Here is a 16956-nt window from a genome sequence, read left to right as displayed (position 1 = left end):
TACATGGATGAGTGGATGGATGGATGGTTGTATAGAGTGGACGGGTGGATAGGGAAAGAGTAACGAGATGGAAGTTGAAGTAATTAAAAAGGAACACAGACTGATAAACAGATTGATAGACAAACAGGTGGGGACAGACAGACACACAGACAGATAGATATTCATATACATACACACGCGCACTCGTGTACAGACAAAGTGCTTGATAGCGTGTCTTTTTGCACTACGTTCTGAGTTCAAATTCTGCCGAGGGTTGACTTTGTTTTTCACCCTTTCGTGGTCGATAAAATAAGTGTCAGTTGGGCGAGCTGGCAGAGTTGTTAGCACATTGGACGAAATGCTTAGCGGTACTTCGTCCGTTGTAAAGTTCTGAGTTCAAATTCTGCCGTGGTCGACTTAGCCTTTCATCCTTTCGGAGTCGATTAAATAAGTACCAGTTACGCACTGGTGTCGATGAAATCGACTAGCATCCTCCCCCAAATTTCAGGCCTTGTGCCTATAGTAGAAAGTATTATTATTATTATCATTATTATTTTTATTAAGGCGGCGAGCTGGCAGAATCGTTAGCACGCCGGGCAAAATACTTAGCAGTATTTCGTCTGCCGCTACGTTCTGAGTTCAAATCCGCAGTGGTCGCTTAGCCTTTGATCCTTTCGGGGTCGATTAAATAAGTACCAGTTACACACTGGTGTCGATGAAATCGACTAGCTCCCCGCCCCAATTTCAGGCCTTGTGCCTATAGTAGAAAGTATTGTTATAATAATTATTATTATTGCCACCCAATAGTTTCATGTTGGTAACTTTCCAAAACTATAAAAATAAATTAACTCATCGTACATAGCTGAATGGAAAAGTATGGCCTCGGCTCTCTACAGTAGCAAAGAGCCCATATTTTGCCCTAGAAGCTTATTTACATGAAACCGTTCCGTAACAATAATTGGCTGCAAGGAGACTATAATAATATTTTTTTTAAATAATAGTATATCTACTCTATTACCTGATACACGAGTACCTGTTCTTTCTGACTGTTGAAAACTTATTGGACCACTGTATATTTCAGTGTGTGCGTATGTGAGTATTAGTGTATGTGCGTGTGTGTGTGTGTACACGCACATATATATATATGCATTTGCACATGTATCTATGTGTGTATACATGTACACTGTTATCTAAATTCGAAATATTTTCACTTTTCTTTTAAAGAGAATTCATTGTGTGTGTGTGTGTGTGTGTGTGTGTTGTGTGTGTGTGTGTGTGTGTGTGTGTGTGTGTATACACACACACACACACACGCAAATAATCTTCATATGCATACCTGATTATATATTTGTTCAAGCACACAAATTTTGTAAATGAACATTTGAAACGTTTATACAATATCAATTAACAAAAGAACATAATACAATGGTGTCTATGTATGTGCTTATTATGTCTGCATGCCTACATACATGCATGTATATGCATGTTCGAAAAATATTTGCACTTATATACGCATTTTTCTCTTCCTCTCTCTCTCTCTCTCTGTATGTGTGCATGTGTGTACATGTATATATATATATGTTCAATATACGAGTGCGTTTGTGTATACATGTATATACATATATGTGTGCGTGTATATGTGTGTGTATATATATATGTGTGTGTGTGTGTGTGTGTGTTTGTGCGTGTATGTATGTGTGTGTGTTTATGTATGCATTAATATACATGTGTGTGTATATAATTGTGTGTATATGTGTATATATGTGCGTGTATGTATATATATGTGTGTGTGTGTGTGTGTGTGTGCATAAACATACACACACGTGTCTAAATCTGTGTAAACATGTATGTTAACATAGATATATTAAAAGCATGGTCGGCAGTAATGAAAAATATGTGAAATGGTGGACATGTCATTAAGTACTTAGATGCTATTGAGTCTAAAAGGGCAAGTAATGGAAATGCCGGAAAGAGCTTTCTTGTCTCTTGTAGATGTGAAGGAATTATTACGAAAATCTTTCAGAATATCCGGTCAGTGTCATTCTTTGAAAGGATGGCTTTTGCGTTTGCGTGTATTAGTTTGAGGTGATGTGATTAGCATCATCAGTCGAGGAGCGCCGAACAAAATACTGGCATTATTCAGTAAGGCAGTTAAAGCGGCGAGCTGGCAGAATCGTTAACACACCGGACAAAATGCTTAACGGCATTTAGTCCGTCTTTTCATTCTGAGTTCAAATGCCGCTGAAACCGACTATATTATTTATCCTTCACTCAAAACTTCAGGACTTGTTCCCATAGAAGAAAGCATAATTTAGTAAGGCAGCGGGTTGGCAGAATGGTTAGCGCAACGGACAAAATGCTTAGTGGCATTTCGTCCGACTTTACGTCCTGGGTTCAAAAACCACTGAGACTGACTTTGCGTTTCATCTTATCGGTAACGATAAGCCAGACGAGCAGTAGGGGTAAATGCAATCGACTTGCTCTCTTTCCACCATAATTTCAGGTTTTGTTCTCATAGTAGATAGAATTATTTACTTTATAACTCAGGCGAGATGGACTTTGTTACATGTTTCCTCCGTTCTAAGTTTGGAATGCTCCTGAAGTTGGCTTTGCCTTTTAGTTGACCTTTCTGAATCGATAAAATAATAATTCCTTGGATGCGTGAATAACATCAAGAATCCAAACAATAACGTATCTATTCAATCTTAATTCGTTATGGCAGATTCAAACGTGAATAACTGAACGCTGTTGCTTAGCATCACCGGAGATTATGTTTGTTCATCTTCCCCTAGATGATGTTTGTACATAGCACAAGAGATTCACCACGAGACATCGCAGTGTTTTGACCGCATTGTATGCCTCCTCGGTCGAAGCTACCTCACCAGACTGGTTAATATGATAAGGATACGACGGAAAGCAACAATGATCAGGTATTTACGTTCGAAAATGCCTGAACGTAATAAGAAAAAATAAATACATTACTGTTCGGATTCCCGCACTTCTACACGTACCCTAGGAATTATTATTTGTTTGGAAAACATCGGCACATATCAGCAAATAATCTGTCTGCTGATTCCTATAAACAAGAGCTCGGCCTCATCGGTCTGGTTGGGTAGCTTCGACTAAGAAGACACACAACGGGGATGAAAAAAACAGTATCTCAAAGTGAATACCATGTGTTATGAACACACATCGGCTAAAGCAGTGGTTCTCAACCATTTCTAACTTATGGAACCCTTTGATTATTATTTTATTCTGGTGGATGCCCATAGCCATTTTTATGCTTTAAAACATTGTTTTATAGATACTTCTTTCGGAATTCCTATTTTGTTCATCACACACTCTCATGTGTAAGTTGAAAGAGAAAGAAAACTAGTTGTTTCTTGTTAAATACATTTTAAGCAAAAATTTTCCGTGGACCCATAAAATACTACTGTAGACCCAATTTATTATTCTGCTTGTGCGGACCCCCACTAAAATCTTATATGGACCCCAGTTGAGAACTACTGGTCTAAAGGAAGTAAGTGTTCTCCGTTGACAGAAGAGCAACAATGAGATCAGACATTCACGTTCGAATCGGTCAAACGCATTAAGAATGAGTGGATACGTTATTGTCGATAAAATAGGTTACCAGTTAAAAATTGGCTTCAACTTTTGGCACAATTTCGGAGGAGGGGTATAAGTTGATTACATCGACTCCAGTGTTAAACTGGTACTTATTTTATCGACGCCGAAAGGACGAAAGGCAAATTCAACCTTGGCGGAGTTTGAACTCAGAACGTAAAGACGGAAGAAACGCCGCTCAGCATTTTGTCCGGCGTTGTAATGATTCTGCCAATTCACCACCTTAAAAAATTGACCCCTATAGTATTTGAAATTCGAACGTATGAATTTGGAACAAATATCACCAAGCAATTTTCCGATGCCCTAACGATTCTGCCAGTCCAATGCTCTAGTTGCCTGTCAAATATTGGGATCAGTATAGTTGATTAACTCCCTACAAAATGTATTGGTTTCTTTTTTTATTATAAGTACAATGGATGGATGGACTCAGTTAAGAGCGTCGGGCGAAATGTCTTACGTTAATTAGTTTCGACCTAAGGATGTTGGATTTGCAGAATTGTCAGTCTCATAGGTAAATACAAAAATACTTAAGGACTTCTCTTCCAGCTCTTTGCCTTTCATCCTTTTCTGGCACCCCGTCGGGTACGACGACGAGTGTTCCGGCCGATCCGGTCAATGGAACAGCCTGCTCGTGAAATTAATGTGCAAGTGACTGAGCACTCCACAGACACGTGTACCCTTAATGTAGTTCTCAGGGAGATTTAGCGTGACACAGAATGTTACAAGGCTGGCCCTTTGAAATACAGGCACTACTCATTTTTGCCAGCTGAGCGGACTGGAGCAACGTGAAACAATGCATCCTTTTAGGATAGATAAAATAAAAGAACCAGTCAAGCATTAGGCTAAGGAGTGATCTTATGGACTAACCCTTACGTCCAAATTGCTGGCCTCGTGCCATATCTTGCAAAATTTCTATCGGCTTTTTAAGTTCTGAATTCTAAGTGCAAATCCTTTTGAGTTTAACTATGCCTTTCATCTTTTCGGGGGTCAATAAAATACTGGGGGGTCGATGGTATCGACTTACCCCATTCCTCTCAAAATTACTGGCCTTGGGCCAAAATTTGAAACTGGCAGAATCCTTAGAACGCTGGACGACGAAATGCCTGGCGGTGTTTCACCTGTCGTTACATTTTATTACATTTAAATTTCTAACTTACAAACTGAAAAGGGAGCCTGACAAAATTAACTAAATTAGCACAGAATAATGGTTTCATATTTTTTTTATAATTAAGATCTAAACTGTTAATAAATGAATACAGAAGAGACAGTTGAATAAACTGTAAACCTACTTTATGGCCACCTTGTATGTATGTGCGTGTGTATATATTTATGGTTAGAGCGTCGAGCTTACGATCGTGAGGTTGTGAGCTCGAATCCCGGACCGGGCTGCGTGTTATGTTCTTGAGCAAAGCACTTTATTTTCACGTTGCTCCAGTTCACTCAGCTGTAGAAATGAGTTGCGACGTCACAGGTGCCAAGCTGTATCGACCTTTGTCTTTCCCTTGGATAACACTGGTGGCGTGGAGAGGGGAGGCCGGTATGCATGGGCGACTACTGATCTTCCATAAAAACAACCTTGCCCAGACTTGTGCCTCAGAGGGTAACTCTCTAGGTGCAAACCCATGGTCACTCATGACCGAAGGGGGTCTTTACCTTTATATATAAATTAGAGAAAAACCACTATGTAATTCAAACAATGATAGACATAAACCAAATCATAAAGAAAAAGTAAAATATATTATAAAACATAACTAGATCACAAAAAGTACAAAAAAATGAATAAACAATATATAATAAGTAAATTCTCTAATTTATATATAGTATATATTTACAATGTGAAATTTTTTTAATACTAAATTGAATTTTTCCCTGTAAGTTTGGAGTTATACTCCCTACACCACCACTTTATTAACTCCCCTTCTCCCTAGCTCCCCTGTGTGACCCTTCTGTCCGGCATTTGCCATGACAGAAAGCTAGCCACTACACATTCTTTATTTTCTCTCCTTGTTTCTTTCTGTGTTCCTTTCTGTGGAAGAGCATAGGCTCGAAACGTAAAAGACGTTTTCACTTCTCGAACGTTATACTAATACATGTTTGTTGTCTACACCACCTGTCTTCGTCTTTTGTTTATTTTTTTTGTGAAATCTCCCTATATATATATATATATATATATATATATGTATGTTGTGAATTTTTCTAACAACTGGAGGGATATATTATGTGTCGTGTCACTTAGTGTCCGATTTTGAAATATTTTCTTTGTTTCAGAATAAGGGAAGACATCCTTCAGCACTCTACTTAATCTTTTGCCGCTGGCAGTGAGAAGCGCTGGTCACATTGGCAATAGACACTAGCATATATAAATAAACCATCCAGCCAAAACAAATGTGTGCGTGTATAGGTGTGTGTGTGTGTGTGTGTGTGAGTACGTGTGCATGCATGTGTATGTGTGTACACATACACATTCATATATACATAGAGAGAGATGAATAGGGAGAGGGGAAGAGAATGCATGCACGAGAGCATGAAAAACTGATATACAGACAGACCCATACAGAGACAGGCAGGTGGACTGGCAGTCAGACAGATAAAGAGATAATTATCACATATGATGATACAATAAATAATTATATCAACTTAATTATTAACGGTATGTGTTAATAAATATTTAGTTCTGTTGACAGTTTGCCAGAAAATGATGGAGAATACCCAACAACTAAGGTACCTGGGTATCTGTATAGATGTCCTATGTAGTTTCAGAACGAAACACCTGTAGCGCATTCGATTAGATATTTCGCCAATAAGTCCAGTTCTTTATCCAATCCGTTAATTTCAAACAGTGAAGGCGCGTAGGTTAGCGGGTTCGGGTTACGATCGAGCGCTGTTATGTGTTTTTGAGAGAGGCATTCCATTAGATTTCGCACCAGTTTACTCAGCTGTAACAGGTACCACCTGGGTATTGATACAAACCCTCCCCCGTCTCTCTCTCCCCTTATAGTTGTCACGTGTCCTGGATGTTCAGCTGCGTTAAAGTTTAAAGTTCTGAGAGGTTATCAATATCTGCTCACGGCAACATAGGCACCTAAAAGAACTAGCAAAATCATTCTATTGGGTTGTCCGGAAAGTTCGTGCCGATTTTTAAAGGAAAGAAAAATGTCAAATACTTGCCATCACATTTTTAATCAACTAAATATGAACCATTTTGTTGAAAACTGCGTCTCCATCTTTACTTTAACTTGAAAATACCCCCTTCCCAGAATTGAGGTGGTTTCATGGCAAAGAATTCATCTAGGTATTTTTTTACGTCATCCAAGGAATTGAAATTTTTACCATTAAGACTATTCTGCAGAGACCTGAATAAGTGGAAATCCGAAGGAGCAATATCTGGTGAATATGGAGGGTGGGATGACACATCCCAGCTAAGTTGCAGCAATTTGTGTCTGGTTCCCAAAGTATCAAGTGCTGAAAATGAACTTATCTTCCATTTTAAAGGGTTACAGAATTAACACAGGTTATAGGAACATAAACCTTCTTCCACGAAAAGATAGCTTAAACTGTGGCAGAAATGGAAGTGTAGTCAAATCCTATTTTATGGACTCAAAATAAGTCGAAAGGTAAGCTACTATTAATCGGCACGAACTTTCCGGACAACCCAACACATATCACCAAGCCATACTGTTGACGGCTGGTTGTACTTTACTGCGATTCCCATATAAGTGTGTGTGTGTGTGTGTGTATATGTGTAAAAATATATGCGTACATATATCCATTATACACACACGCGCGCGCGCGGGCGCGTATACGTGTGGAGTACAAATATTCTTTTATTCTTTTACTTGTTTCAGTCATCGACTTCCGAACACGCTGGGGTTACGCTTAAAAAGGTTTTTTAATCGATCATTTAGTAAGATGCACAGATTATATATATATATATACTATGGACCTCCACAATTTCTTTCTAGGAGATTCACTTACATGACGATGGGTTTTTTTCTTTTAAATTTCCTACTAACAAAGAAAGAACTGCTTTCACATACGAAGCTTTTTCTTTGAAATGTTGACATTAAACTAAGTAGTCGTGTGTGTTCGCATGTATGTATCTATCTATCTATCTATCTTATCTATCTATACGTGTATGTCTTCTTGTACATATATATCTGCGCACAAATGTATATGGGTATAAGCATGCATGTCACTGTGTGTGAACCCCTTGTTTTAGCTTATGTATTTTATGTAGGCGTACTTATATATATATATATATATATACGTTTCTCTATGTATCTATTTATGTATCATAGAATAAACCTCTAGAATGTTTAACATCTTTCCACAGTTCTATAAATGGCGTCTGATTGTAATTTCCCTAATTAGCCGTAACTTTACTGGATTTGAGAAAAGCCAGTTTTTCAAGATCGCTGTGGGGACAGAATAATAAATCCAAACATGAACAAGCAAGAAAAAACAACGCGAGGACGTGGAATAAGTACAGTATTATTGGACGCTCAAGAAAGGAAAGAAAAGAGGATTTCACGTTTCGAGCGGAGTTCTTCATCAGAAATATAGAAAAAGTTCAAAGAAGGGAAGACGGAGAAAGAAAATCGCCAACGATACACGCGCGGTCACATATTGAAATAAGTACATACATAAATACATATATTAGGTAATGAGCAAAAAAAATCAAACAGCACGAGGATACAAGTTTTAAAAAATGTATTAGTTTAACGCTTAAAAGGAAGGGAAAGATTGTGTGTGTATGTGTGGCTATGAATGTATGTATATGTTATGCATGTATACGCTATGTATGTATGTTTTATCGTGATAGTATTGTACATCTACATTCGGAAGAACCTTTCAATGACAAAAAAAGGAATTGGTTCCCATCAAATAAAGAGGCTCCACCTCGAGATTTAATCAACTAGAGAAGGCAACTGGCAACTGGTTGAAATTTATAAAAAGCCGCCATATTTTTTTGCTCCTCCACTATAATAATCGTTTATTTCGAACTAAATTACTTTATTTACTTTCTGTTTTTTTCATTACTCTTCCCGGCTTGCTAAATACATCATGAATTCATCAACGCTTTCAACAACATCTACAATAATAGTTTCAATTTTTGGCACAAAGTCAGCAATTTTTTTTTTTTTTTTGTGGTGGGGAGTAATTCAATTACATCGACCCCAATGCATAACTTGTACTTATTTTATCGATCACGAAAGGATGAAAGGCAAAGTCAACCCCGGAGGAATTTGAACTCAGCACGTTAAAACAGACGAAATGCTGCTAGAATATTCCTTTGCTTGTTAAGGCGGCGAGCTGACAGAATCGTTAACACACACACTGAATGTGTGTGTGTGTGTGTGTGTGTATATATATATACATATATATACACACGCACACATATACAATCACGCATATATACATATATATATATATATATATATACATACACACACATATATATACACACGCACACATATACAAACACGCATATATATATATATTTATATATATATATATTATGTGAAATAGAAAGATGAATAATCTTGTAGTAGATTAATCAAAAGTTTAACCGATACCTTAGTAGCAAAAATCACAGCAGTTGTGTTTCCAACGGATTTCCTTTTTTCTTCCTGATGAGAAAACACAACATGGTCCCATTATTCAATCGGATTTTGGTAATTTGTGCCTTTCGAAACACGTGTAGAATGAATAAAACGATTTCTGTTCAATCTGCGTTCAGCTCATTTCTTCAATTCACCAATAATGTTTTATATATATATATATATATATATATATATATATATATAGTAATATTTCTATTTTCGAAATCAGTGAATGTATTTTACTTGAAATGTTTTAAAGGCGAATAAGCATCGACAGCTAGCAAGCCATGCTACTCCAGACTGATGATGAGCAATGACTCTGAAACTAGTCTCTGGATTGCTGTCTTTTTTGGGTAGAAGTGCTTATCTGATCCTTTGAAAACATAAGGACACAGAAAATGTTTCATGGCCAACAGGAAACGGTGTTTCCTCGGGCTAAATAGCAGTAGTATTTTTCCCTTTCATGAGACTGTCACATTAAGTTGCCAACATACCATCACTTTATCGTGCTGCTACTGTATAAATCTCTCAGAAATTTAGAAATATAATATATATATATGTATGTATGTATGTATATATATATATATATATATATATATATATATATCCGCTGCGCTCGACTTTGTCTTTCATCCTTTCGGGGTCGATAAAATAAGTACCAGTTGAGCACTGAGGTCGATGTAATCGACTTAAATCCTGCCCCAAAATTGCTGGGCTTGTGCCAAAATTTAAAACCAATATTACTTTGCTTGTTCCTACTTCCCTTTATATTTGTATTTAAGCACTGTCAGCTATGAAATTAAATCTTAGACATAATCGAAAATAATGACTCATTGAGAAAGAAAATTGTTCGAGTGTTGTACTTGAAAGAACTTGACGAAATCAGAGATGATTGTAACTGATGAATACGATAGGAGTATATGCGTCTTTATGGTCTAATCGGCCACAGGAACACACACTAATACGTAGCATCAATATTTATCGTCAGAACCGGAGGAGGATCCTTTACTAAGTTCCTATAATTGAATATATATTTCTTTACTACCCTCTAAACATAGAGGGGACAAACAACGACAAAGGGATAAAGTCGATTACAGCGACCCCAGTGCGGAACTAGTACTTTATCGACCCCGAAAGGTTGAAAGGCAAAGTCGACCTCGGCGGAATTTGAACTCAGAACGTAACGACAGACGAAATACCTATTTCTTTACTACTCACAAGGGGCTAGACGCAGATAGGACAAACAAGGACAGACAAACGAATTAAGTCGATTATATTGACCCCAGTGCTTAACTGGTGCTTATTTAATCGACCCCGACAGGGTGAAAGGCAGAGTCGACCTCGGCGGAATTTGAACTCAGAACATAACGGCAGACGAAATAGGGCTACGCATTTCGCCCGGCGTGCTAACGTTTCTGCCAGCTCGCCGCCCTAATGGAATGCTTACAGCACCTAGGTTTCCCAAGCGGTCACCCATCTAAGTACTAACTAGGCTCGATGTTGCTTAACTTTGGTGAGCGGACGAGAACCGGTGCTTTCAACGTGATATGGCCGTAAGCAAAATGAATATAGGCGGCTAACTTATGCATCTACTAAATCATTTATAATGAAAGAAAGAAAGAGACAGACAGACTGACAGACAGACAGATAGATAACTTTATTGGCCACACAGGGCTGAACACAGAGGGGGCAAATACAAATGTAGAGCTCTTCTTTTCGAAAATGAAAAAAAGAGGGAAAATAAGAAAAAAAGTAAAATTAGATAGATAGACAGAGGCCGATCGACCAACAGACAGAGAGACAGACAGGCAGGCTTTCAGTCAGGTCGCCAAGCATATTTTATATATCTATCTAAGAACCCTCCTCTCTAGGAAAACAAATTCAAATGAAAATAAATAAATAAAAAGTTAAATTTGAAATAATGAGAAACCTTTCAAACAATTAGTCAAGGAACCTATCAGTCGGCGGTACTTCTATGGTGGTTTTTATATTATTTTATACTCAAAACATCGTCTGCCACATGAATTAAAATGTTTATATCAAAGCAATTTATCTCAGCATTAGGGTAATCATGCACCTATAACCAGGGGTTTCATATTGCATTACATAATCGATCATGAAGATGACTTTAGAGATAAAGCTGCCTTGGAACTATATCTACATATACATGTATATGAACATATACGTGCAAATATATATATAGATGCTCATATATATATATATATACATATACACATATATAGTATATATACACACACATCTGTTGCGTTACCAACCTTGTCTCCACTCTTTGGCTTTAAAAACCTACTTTGCTCTTGTTATCGTAAACGTCCGCCTTTCACCATGTGTAACTCGTAAACACCAGTCGTTTTTTTTCTCTATCCCTGTTGCCCGCTTTGGGATCTTTCTTTCCTCTCTCTTCCTTCTTTATGTTTCCGACGAAGAGCTCCGCTCGAAACGTCATACCTTCCTGCTTCCATTTCCTGAGCGCCTATTAATAATAATACTGTAATTGTTCCATTGTTGTTGTTTTTTTTTGTTTTCCCGTTTGGATTAAAATTATACCACTGCGCGCCTACATGGACCCCTTGTACCTTGGATACCAATTCCCCCGATTTTTTGCACCTACGGATTATTGTTACCATTCTTCCTGACCTACGGATCACCTGCAACCTTCTTCCGGAGTACCGCCATTATCGTGATTGAAAATCATTACCTAATCCGTCCGTTGACTCTCAAATCTCTTCCTGACTTTTTTCAACTTTTTCTATTGTTTTCAAACCGTCTTCACCCTTTTTCTTCTTTTTGTTGTTTCCTGTTGTCTCTCCTTTTTCCTGTTTTCCACCACCCCCTTTACCTGTTTGCCACCACTTCTCATCATGCCTGACTTGCACTCGTTCGTCCAACACCTTCAATCCCTCCTCAGCCGCTACCTCGCGTTTCTCCCCCACAATGTTCCGCACCTGCTATAACTTTTTCCGCTTGCTTTTTAAGAAAACCCGCCATCTAGCCATCTTTCCTTTCTTAGCCGTGCCTCCGCCATCATGTCACACCCCGCGGTTTCCTCTTGAAGTCCACGCTACCCCCTATTCCTCCCCCTTCATCGAACCACCCTCGCTCGTACCTCCCGCTCCCTCCTCCGCGCCACCATCCGCTCCACCGCCCCCTCCTTGACTCCCTCGACCATCAACTTCCCAGGCCTACCTCCTTCTCTCCGCCACTGCCTCCTCTCTTCACCCAACCAACCAACTATCCTCCGCTTCATTCTTACTCCAACCACCAACTCTACAAACCCCTCACACACACAAAAAACAAAAACAAAAACTCCACCTCCTCCTCAACCCCTCACCCCCTTCCCATCATCCTCCCCCCACTGTTCCCCCTCCTTCGCACTACCCCACCCTTCCACGGACCCACACCCCCACCGTGACCTCCCACGCCTAACCCAATCTTCACCCAACCCACCCCTCCCTCCCCTTCACACCCCTGCACCCCTCCGCCTGCCCCTAGTCCTCCCACCACCCGGCTTCCTCGCGCTGTTGTCACTATATACCCCCAACCTCCCCCTCTCCGCCGCTGAGCGCTCCCTCCTCAGTAAGGGTCTCCGCTTCACGTCCACTCACGCGCCACTGTGATGAGTTCGAGGACTCGGGCGGACGTCAACCTGTTCCTGCGCCGCCTCAAACTTTTGCGCATACTACCACGCGTCCCCGCAGCGTCACAACAATCAGGATGTGCTTTTGGAGCTGGGCGTCGTCATCCATCTGGACGCCGCCCCCAGGCCTTTTCAGTAGCCTAGATTCGTTTGTACATGACTGCAACGCTTTGGTCCACCCGTTTCAACTTTGAACCAAGACCCCGCCGAGCCAACCTCACATCGGGCCGAATCCATTGCCCTTCGCCACCCCTCCACCGTCGTGATGACATTGTCATCAAACCGGGCGACACAAGGCGGGGCAGTGGTCAGTGTGGCAGCGCGGACATATACAGGAGGAACGCTCAACCAGCTTCAAATCCCCTCTTCTATCGCCTCCTCCCCCCGATCCCACCTCCTCCTACCAACAGCGAGTGTCCCTCCACCATCCGCGACCTCATCTCCTCCTCCGCTCTCCCCCTCACGCCACTAACCTCATCGTCCGCAACACCCCGCACCTCCACCATCTACTTCCTTCCCAAGATCCATAAACCCTCTAATCCTGGCCGTCCCATAGTCTCTGCTGTAATTGCCCCACTGAATCATCTCCTATACCTCGACCGCATCCTGTCCCCCTTAGTCGCAGCCCTCCCATCCCACATACACGACACCAACCACGCCCTCCGTCTCTTCAATCCTTTTCCTTCCCTTCCCAGCCCCTCAACACCTCCTCTTCACTTTAGATGTAAAATCCTGTACACAGTGATTCCCCACAGACGGTCTCCTAGCCCTCCAACACTTCCTCGACCGTCGTCCCGACCCCACCCCCAGCACCCCCACCCTTCTCCGTTTGCTGAGCTCGTCCTCACCCTCAATTGCTTCACGTTCGCCGGGGGAAACGTACCAACAGGTGTCCGGGTCGCGATGGGAACTAGGATGGGCCCCAATTTCGCCAATCTCTTTCTTTGCTACATTGAGGCCCAAGTGTTCTCCCAGTTCTCTGGGCCGACCCCCCGAACTATACGGTCGCTATATCGACGACTGCGTAGGTGCCACCTCCCTTTCCCGTGAACTTCTCTGCCAATTCATCTCTTTCCTTTCCAACTTTCACCCTTCTCTTCACATTCCACTCTTCACCTCACCATCTCCAACACCTCTTGTATCACTTCTTGACATCTCTCTCCGTATCGATCCTCCAACGTCCCCTCTCACTTCATCCACCACCTTGTAAATCCTATCAACTGATTCCCACATCCACCCTTCTATCTTCAACTCGCGTCCTCCCCCCTCCACACCGTGGAGCCTCCTTGTACTCCCAGTTTTGCTCCGCCACGCGTAGTGCCAGCGACCGACTTCAGGATTTCGAGAGACCCAATCATCAAACCTGGCCCGCATGTTCAGCCTCCGAGGTTACCCACCCTACTCCTCTCTGATGCCCTCACCCGCGCGTCGCATCGACCGCACTACCGCCCTGTCTCCTTCCCCCGCCCACCCCCCAAACCGCCCCCCTTCTCCCTCCTTTTCCCACCCTCTACCCTACCCCTTCGTCGCAAAGATACTACGTGCCTTCCGTCGCCTCCAGCTTGATCCCACCACCGCCCCATTTTCCCTAACCCACCCCTGTCCTCTTTCAAACGAGCCCGCAATCTGCGTGACCTCCTGGTCCACAGCACCCTCTCTCCTTCCCCCTCAGCCCCACACGGATCATTCCTTGCTCTAGATCCCGCTGCAACTCTTGCCCCTCATCACCAACACCACCGCTGTCACCGGCTCCAACCAGCATACTGTACGCATTAGGCACTCTTTTACGTGCACCTCGTCTGGCCTTATTTACTGCATTAAATGCAACCTATGCGGGATGCTGTATGTAGACAGACGGGACGCCGGTTGTCGACCGTTTCACTGAACATTTTAGGGACGTTCGCCTACACTCTTTTTCTCCCGTCGCACGCCACTTCCGCTCGGCCGGCCATTCCCTAGATGATATCTCAGTGTTTGGTCTCGCCCCCCACAATGGTCGCCCACTTTCCAGGCTCCACTGGGAGCAACGCTACATCTTCACCCTACAAACTACCACCCCACACGGACTTAACACAGCCCCCTCCTCTTGAGATCCGCCTTTTTTTTTTTTTTTTTTTTCCCGGATACACCACCCACACACACCCACCCACCTACCTCCCACACGCCTGTTCACACACACACATACGTAGACCCATCTACGTATATACATTCACACATTTAATCACACACACTTATAGACATACATGCACACACTAACATACAAACCAACATGCACATACACACACACATACATACATACACACACACATACATACTTACACACACACACACACACACAGACATACATACACACATACATACACACATACATACGCACATGCATACACACACACTCACACACACACACGCACGTACATACTTCACACACACACACATGCACACATACATGTAGGCACACACATACATACATACCCACACATGCACACCCTTACACTGAATGCACACACACATACACCTTTTTGCATCCAGGCAGCCCCCCCTCTTTTCTGCTTTCCGGTTTTGGCTGATGGTTCCTCGGTTCGCGCGTAGCGGGGCGTTCGAGGGCCTTTGCCCTCGCGCGCCTTGGCGCGCGCTGGGGGCTTGGTCGGCCCCTTGGGCTTGCGTTGTATTGCTTGTGCGTTGTGTGCGTGAGCGCGCTTCGTGTGTGTGGGCTTGCTTCGGATGTGCGCGTGCGTATGTATGCATACATACCCCACACTCGCATGCATCCCTACCCACATACATACACACCACACCTACTCACACACACACATACACACACATACCCGCACACACCACACACATACATACATACACACACATACCTACTTCAGAATACACACACACAGACAGACATACACCCATACACACAAGCATACACAACACACACACACACACACACATACACACGCACACGTACACATACACCACACACACACCTACATACATACATTACACTTGTACACACACACACTTACATTCATACACACACACACCTACACAGCCATACCCTCACTCAGACACACACACCTACCTACACACACACACAAACACACACAGACACACACCCATACATACATACATCTACACACACACGCCTACACATATACATACACACATACATAACACACACACATACATCACAACACACGCACACACACACATATACTTATACACATGCACACACACACATACATACATACACCCATACACATACACACACACATACCTACATACTCCTATACGCACATACATACACACAGACATACACCATACACACTCACACAAACATACACACACACATACTTACACACACACTCACCTGCACGCGCACACCATGCATGACAAACACCCATACACTCACACTCACATACGCACACACCAACATAAACACGCACCACGCACACACACACCTACACTCCACACACATACACACGCACCTACATACACACACGCACGCATACACACGCACACACACGCATACACACACACATTACACACGTACACACACACCTACATACACATGCATACACACACACACAAACATGCACGGACACACCCAGACATACATACATACACCTATATACAAACGCCCACACACCTACATACACACAACATATACACACGCCCACACACCTACATACACACACATACATACACACACCATACACGGACACACCCATACATACTTACATACATACACCTATACACCACACGCCTACACACCTAACATACACACACATGCATACACACACACATGTACGCACATACACAACACATATACGCACATACATATATACCCACACACATGCACACACACACACATACGCACATGCATGCATGCATGCACACGCGCACACCCACACGCATACCACACACACACGCCACGTACACATACATACATACACACACACATACATACACTCATACACATACATGCATCCTACACACACACACATACACACTCACACATACATATATACCCACACACATGCACACACATACACATACGCACATGCATGCATGCATGCACACGCGCACACCCACACGCATACA

The 16956-nt window shown here is 42.1% G+C and overlaps 1 long non-coding RNA gene and 1 other non-coding gene across 2 annotated transcripts in view; both read right to left on the bottom strand.

Annotated features, from left to right (window-relative positions):
* Window positions 1–5707: 5707 nt before the first annotated feature.
* The window catches only part of LOC118763740, a 14924-nt gene continuing 3675 nt past the window's right edge, over window positions 5708–16956 (bottom strand). The window contains exons 2-3 of the long non-coding RNA XR_004999492.1: window positions 15929–15934; window positions 5708–5717 (exon numbers count right to left, since the gene is read on the bottom strand). This is a non-coding gene — a long non-coding RNA (uncharacterized LOC118763740). The remainder of the gene's footprint in view (window positions 5718–15928; window positions 15935–16956) is intronic.
* Window positions 10647–10765, bottom strand: LOC115213635. Its single transcript, XR_003881858.1, has one exon. It is a non-coding gene; the product is annotated as a 5S ribosomal RNA (ribosomal RNA).

The sequence above is a fragment of the Octopus sinensis genome, linkage group LG6, assembly GCF_006345805.1.
Source record: "Octopus sinensis linkage group LG6, ASM634580v1, whole genome shotgun sequence".
NCBI lineage: Eukaryota > Metazoa > Mollusca > Cephalopoda > Octopoda > Octopodidae > Octopus > Octopus sinensis.
This window is presented reverse-complemented; position numbering and strand designations above follow the sequence as displayed.